At 46.6% G+C, this 7275-nt stretch overlaps 1 long non-coding RNA gene across 1 annotated transcript; it reads left to right on the forward strand.

Moving 5' to 3' along the window:
• Window positions 1-2731: 2731 nt before the first annotated feature.
• On the forward strand, window positions 2732-4647 carry LOC131416676 (uncharacterized). The gene is made up of 3 exons (XR_009222626.1): window positions 2732-2813; window positions 3442-3590; window positions 4416-4647. It is a non-coding gene; the product is annotated as an uncharacterized LOC131416676 (long non-coding RNA).
• Window positions 4648-7275: the final 2628 nt, after the last annotated feature.

Here is a 7275-nt window from a genome sequence, read left to right on the forward strand (position 1 = left end):
TTAATTTTTTGGGAAAACTTCTTACTATTTCCTCCCTTAATTTTTTTTTTTTTTTTTTTGGTGAGGAGGACTAGCCCTGAGCTAACATCTGATGCCAATCTTCCCCTTTTTTCTTAAGGAAGTTTGACCCTGGGCTAACATCCATGCCCATCTTCCTCTACTTTATATTGGATGCTGGCACAGCATGGCTTAACAAGCGGTGCACTGGTTTGCGTGGGACCCGAACCCGTGAACCCCGGGCTGCGGAAGTGGAGCACACGCACTTAACCGCTGCGCCACTGGGCCGGCCCCCCCCTCCTTAATTTTTTATATACGTCTGATGCCTGCTGCAGACACTTGGCCATTTCAAGTGACAATATGTCATGAGAACTTGTCAAATCTCCAAATTTTTGATTGTCACTAGATCACTAGAATCAGCTTTTTATGGAGATATTGATTTGTTTGGTTTTTCACAAAGAAATAAAGGTTTTATTAGGTTAGTGAAGTGTTCCTCACTTCCATATGCATGAAAACCATCTGAGGAGCCTTTCTGAACCCCACCATTGAAGAGTCCATGTCAGTGGTTCTGAGGTGGGGTTGAAGGGTTTGCAAGGCACAGACTTTCTTTGAGACTCAGGTTCTTCATCCAGTGGAAGCAACCCTCGAGGCTTGTGAGGCTTCAGTGAGATGACAGGTGCACAGGACAAGCATAGGGCCTGCATGATCACGTGTTTAATAAAGGTCATGTATTCTCATTATTATTGAAGACAGTCCCTGCTTAGCAGCCTTGCAGCTCCCATCATTGAAATGTAAGCTTCAGCAAAACTACTACAGGCCCTAATTACCCTTTGCTTCATACTGGAAACTCAAGCGCTAGAGTAGCAAACACTCGATTATATTGTCTTGTATAATTTCTGCTGATTAAATTTCTTTGCATAACTGTGGTGAGAGTTCTTTGCCTCATATTCCCAATTAGAATACATCCCAAGGAGAGTATAGAAATATTCCATTAAAAATTTAACTTGGGGAAGCCAAATTACAAATGTATTGGGTCAGTCTGTGAGAAATCAGTGTCTCCTTCACTGTGGGGGAAAGTGTAAATTGTAGAGTCTTTTTAGAGGACAATTTGGTGATATCTTCCAACTCCATAGTAGACGCAACTTTTGTATTTCCACGTTTAGGCATCTACTGACATACATAAACAAAGAAGCAGCTACAAAGATTATGATGCATATATATAGAAAATTCTTTATGAAAACCGTAAAACCCCCAAACCACCTAAATGTTCAACAACTGAGGTTTGTTTAAATAAATTGTAAACCATTCATATAATAGAATTTTAGATGGTAAATTTTTAAAAAGGAAAAAAGGAGGGGCTGGCACGGTGGTGTAGTAGTTAAGTTCGTTCTCCGCTTCAGCGGCCCGGGGTTCACAGGTTCGGATCTCAGGTGCGGACCTACTCTCCACTTATCAAGCCATGCTGTGGCAGGTTTCCCACATAAAATAGAGGAAGATGGGCATGGATGTTAGCTCAGGGCCAATCTTCCTCAGTCAAAAAAGGGAAAAAAAGATACTATCTTGGAAAGCTCTCCAAGACATAATGTTAAGTTAATAAAGTGAAATAATACATATAATATGAATTCATTTCTGCAAAAATGTATATATTTGTATAAACACATTTGTGTGTATCTAAAAGCAGAGGAAAAGGCCTTAGAAAAAAACATAGCAAAATGCTAATATTGAGTAGCTTGTATCCTTTGCGCCCCCAAAGAGTCTGAGATGCTGGGTGTAAGCTAACTACCTGGAGTGGCCAGCCGGAACCCTCCTCTCTTGGCTTGCTTAGTATTTCTCTGCTCTTAGGGTAGCTTGTCCAGGACTCCCCATAGATGGTCATGAGGAGCTTGTCCCAGCTCTGAGCACCAAGGACAAAGCAGGCTTTCTCTTCATTCCCACAGTCATTGGGGTTTTACCTCTACACCTCTTTCTCTGAGATGCTGTAATTGGGGTAGGAAAGAGGGCAGACTTCTTAGGCTCCTATGGAACATTCAGTATTCTTCTCCTGTAGTTCAGCTCACTCTAGCTAGCCCACACAGTCCTCATGGTACAGAGCAGGGTAGGTCAGAGACCACCAACCATCCAGATGGGCCCTGTCTCTCACCCCACAAAGGCCCCAGCCAGCTTGTGATCTTTGAGCATCCACTTCCTTGGGTGAGTCACTTCACTACCTACCCATCACTACCCTTGTGGTTAAGGGGGGGCCCACATTCCACTCCCGATTAGGGATCTCAGCCCCAGGGGGCAGCTCCAAAGCACATATTTCACCATCTCTTGTAGAAGCACTTCAAATCCTCATGTAACTCTACCTCCAGGAGGCCCCAGATGGGCCCTGACAAACAACACCTGGTTTCACAGTTTAATCTCTCACTCCGAAATTCTAAATTATACAGAGAAAATTCTTTCCTTTGGCCACAGTTTGTAAAGTCACCAGAGACACCAGTACCAGGTTGTAATATAACAATGAAGAAAGAGCTGAAAAGTGTTGCTGAACTCTGATGTTTGGCATTTGCATCTGCGTGAAGTCACACCCTAATTAGAGAGAAACCAGTTGTGAAATAGAACAAAGGAGCCAGATCTTCTGGGGACACTCCCCAGAGAGCTTATATTTTATACTCTTCCTGCTCTACTGCTTCCCGCCCCACCCTCCTCTCTGGTGACACTGAGGATATAAATTGGGGCTAGGCTCTGTGTGTGCATCTCATCAAAGGCCAACATGAAGACAAGTGCAGTCTTGGTTCTGGTGGCCTTCATCACCCTGGGGATGGAGATGGCCTGCGGTAAGAGACCTCCTTTCAGAGATGAGGGTGCTGAGGGGATCCTCCCTGAGAGCAAAGAAGGCTCAGAGCCCAGCTTCAGACCTGGGGATGGTTTGGCACAGAAGCAGGCAGTGTGCTCACTGCAGAATGGAGATTTGGCATTGATCAGACCCATTTCCTTTGACCTCCAGGAGTGATCACCCTGCCTTTGTCATTCTTCTTATCAGACTGTGTTGGGTCTGATTAGAGTTGGGGGTAAAGAGTAAGGTTCTCTCTAAGTAGGAGGTGTGCCTTGGATGTGGGACTCCAATGGGGAATAGCTCCAGGATGAACATGGGGTACCTGTGAGGTGGGGAGATGGCTGTCCATGATTGTCTAATACCTTCTTATAAGGTGCAAAGAAGAGGGTTATGACAGTGCAGGTTCTTTCCTGCTGGGACTGTGCAACCTTTGGGGCAGGAGAACATTCTCCTAAGGGCCAGACTATGAAAATAGGGGCTTAAGAGTGAGAGTGTGGCCAACGAGGCTAATGGAGGAGTCCAGGAGCCGGAAGGAAGAAGTGGAAGAGGTGGGAATCCTGCCAGTTATCACTTCTTATGCCTGTCTTAGTAACCATTCCAGACCCCACAAAAACCATTTTGTATTTCAGGGCGAGAAAGACCTGGAGTCTGCCCTAAGGTGCCTAAAGGAGTCTTTGGGACTTGTGTTGAAGCATGCTCAGGAGATGAATCGTGTCCGAAAGGAATGAAATGCTGCAGCAATGGATGTGGTCATGTCTGCAAATATCCCATCCTCCAAGTGAGTATAATTCAGTCAAGAGCTGTTCACAGGGGTGGACAACTCCCCAGTGGACTTTGCTGGGGCAGAAAAATGCTCACTTGTCTACTGGATAATCCAAGAGAAAGGGGCTGGAAGCAAATGGCAGGTCACCTGGCTGAATTATCTAAGGCCCTCTCCTAGAAGTGAAGCCCTACCCCAGGACAACCCTGAGGGCTCAATTGAGACAAGTCACCATGACCCTAGATTCAAAGCTCATTATTAACCAAAGGTTTCTTACCTTCTTTCCTCTCCCCGACCAAAGAGGCTTAACTCTTGCTGGAAAATGGGTGATCCTGGGAGGAGGAGGGAAAGGAAAGGGAACTATGATATATTGAATATCTCCTGTGTCAGGCAGGCATTGTGCTGGAGTTGAGACAAAAAGGTGAACACAACCAGGTCAGGGAGGCAGACCTGTAGGAATAATTACAACCCAGTGTCGCTAGTGCTTTGTACAGATCTCCACCAAGTTCTGTGGGAGCAAAGGGAGGAGTTAATGGCTTTGCCTCAGAGGAGGGAGGTAGGGAAAGTTGTCAGAGAGTGGAGAACATATAAGGGAGAGCTTAAAGGATGCATAAAGTTTGCTGGAGGAAGGAAGGGCAATTCACATGATGGGAGAAGTGTGGACCCTCCACTGGATATGGGAAAGTGCTTGTGGTAGGTAGAAGTTGCAGCACCTCAGGGGGACTGTAGAGAGTCAGCCAAGCTAGAGTCCAAAGAGGAATGAGTTGCCTATCAAAGAGTTTGGTAAACTGCTGGACATTTCTAAGCAGAGGAAATGTCATGATCAAATTTGTACTTTAATAGCGTGCCTCTGGTGGCCGTGTGAAAGATGGACTGGACATTTCTTAAGCGTGTCTGGAGACCAGCCCCAGAAGATTTCTCATGAATCTGTGAATCTGATGCTTTGCATAACAAGACTCTTCCACAATCCATTCCTGGCTACTCCTTAACCCTGGAATTGCAGCCCTAGAAGACAAAGATCTAAAATGGTGAAGTAATTCCTTTCTAAAAAGTTTCTGTCCAAAATAAACTTTATCTGTGGCATTACTTGGGCTGTGTCATTCTTCCCATTTAGGCATTCTAGTGGACCCCCTGTGGATTGGCAAAACCAAATGTGCACACCACAGTGAGCCCATGAATACAAGGCACTCAGGATACCAACAGGTCAGAGGCAAGGTCCTCCCACCTAGTTTCTTTCCTCCTTCCATATCAGTATCTCCAGACAGAGCAAAGGACACAAACATATTTTCTCAATCATTCAGTGAATATGGTTTTGATCAAGCAAAAAAACTAATGACCATGTAGCACATAGCAGGCCTGTTGGAGCAGCCTTATTAGGAGACTCAGAAGGGGCAGGAGCAGGAGCAGGAGCAGGCGTGGGGATACTCCATTGTAAGGCAACACACTGACACCTAGCAGGACTGGATGGTTAGCTCCAGGAGAGTGACTCTGACTCTTGGGATGTGGGGCTTTGAGTGGCAGCAGTCGGGAAGTGCCAGCTCCTGCCCTGGAGTGATTGGGAGTTAGGATACAGTTAGGAGATGGGCTCCAGGGGCAGAGTCTTTGATCTAGAGTTTACCTGAGTTAGAGGATAAACCTAGGTCTCCCAAAGAATCCCTGACATAAATGGTGGTCTGGGCTGAACACTACAAGCTCCATCTCCCAAGGCTTTCTATTGCCTTCTTTCTACTTAGATTCTCCCACTTTAGCCTGCTGAGTTTCTCCCATATCTGCTTGTCCGTCTTCCTAACACTGCTCTTGCTTCTCAGTTAGATGCCTTATAATCCCAATGTCTCATGGTCTTACCAGTCTGTGCATTGCAATGAGGGCATGTTAAGATTGGTATCTTTTTACTATCTGGTCATCCCCATCACAAACCTGTCCACAATTATTGAGATAGGCAGGATTAAGTTAAGGCAGTTTGCAAAACTGCTTTATTAATAACCTATAACTGTTATGAATGACCTTTAACCCATCTAGGGGTATTAGCAATGTACGAGGTCAGTTGTTTGCCCAAAGGACCTCTAAGTGGTGGCATTATAGGGACTGTGACAAATGAAGCATGACAGGGAGAGTCTCTTCCTATATCCCCAGAATTAGGAACCAGGACCCCTGGTGAAAAATAAAGTACCCCACTTTCTAAAAAGAAGTCAACCATCTCCCCAAGGCCTTCTGAAGAGGCTACAAACTGGTCCTGCCATTCCCAACAGCCCAGTCACCCTTATCTCACATGAAGTAAGACATGTTATGGGACACAGTGTACACGGCCAAAAGTTATACATGCCTCCCCCATCCCTGCTGCCATTGGGGAGGGAAGGGGGCATATTCCTCCAAAAAACCAAGAGGAGTGTGTGATTCAGAAAATCACTTATCTACATGAGGAGTGCCCTCAAGAAGGGGGAAATGAAATCTCAGCCCCCGGCTGGTTGGTTATTGCAGCCCTGCCCCACTCTCACCCCAGCGCTGCATGAAGAGAGACATCCTGGAAGAGCTTAACATGGATATCGGGAGTTTGGGTTCCAAGAAATGAAGGTGGACAAGACGAAGTGCAACCCCATCCCCAGAAACTTACATGTGTCCTATAGGCAAAGACCACTGCACCTGCCTAGCGGCCCAGCAGTAGAGAGAATCAGACCAGCCAGAAGGAGACCAAGGTCGCCTCCTCACCACCAGCAGGTGACCTGGGAGCACCCCTGCTGGCTCTCCAATTGCCTCTCCCTGCCCTCACTACCAGAGGTGCTGGGCCCAGAGCAGGGAGGGGAGAATTGAAAGTGGACTGCACCCTCACCAGCCAGCACCGAGTTCCTAGACTGTAATCTCTATAAGGATGTGTTCCTCATGCTTAGCACATGCCTGGCCCAGAGAAGGCATTTGTTACTTGTGTTGAAAAATGAATGAGTTAATGAAAGCACGTAATAAGAGTTAGTGCCCACCAACACCCTCTGTCTCAGTCACTCAAGGCTTTCCTGGTTAAGGAGTCATTTGTTGGTCAGAGGAGGGTGTTCCCTTGCTTCACGGACTTGCTTAGGTAACAACTTGGCATCACTTAGGGTACACATGGTGTGGGTTCTCCTGATGTCAGTTTCTGGCAGGGCTGAGGCTCCCACAGTCCCTGGTCCCTCTCATCCCTGACTTTGTGTTGCAGCTCAGTGGGTGGAAGGACACAAATTTCCACTGTTCTCAGCCCTACTGCATTTTCACCAAAGACTTCCAACAGCAACATATAGTTCGGAGGCCTCCTCCTCCTTCTGACCCTCATCTCCCTCAGTTTAGAGGTATAGGAGCTTCAGGCTGATGTGAGACCCTTTCAACATTTGGGTGAGTCCAGGCAGAAGGCAACCCCTTTCTTCTTTGAATGAGGGAGCCGAAAGTAGGACATGCAGGGACCAGTATGTGCAGGAAGAGGAGGGGAAGAAAGGAGGGAAGGAAAGACAGTCTAGTCAAGGAGCCACTGCAGTGACCCACCTTAACTACAGAAGCTCTCTCTTCTGCCTCCACTTTCTTACCTCCTTTCCATCTGGACTCTCCGCTCTTCCCTCTTTGCAGCCTCGTGAGTCACCTTCCATCCCCTTTGCATCCCTCTCTCCACCAGCTTCTCCGTCTCTTGCTACAAATAGATTGGATCATAATCATACTAAACATAAATCATCTCGGTCTCTTCCTT

Source organism: Diceros bicornis, chromosome 18 (genome assembly GCF_020826845.1).
Source record: "Diceros bicornis minor isolate mBicDic1 chromosome 18, mDicBic1.mat.cur, whole genome shotgun sequence".
Classification (NCBI taxonomy): Eukaryota; Metazoa; Chordata; class Mammalia; order Perissodactyla; family Rhinocerotidae; genus Diceros; species Diceros bicornis.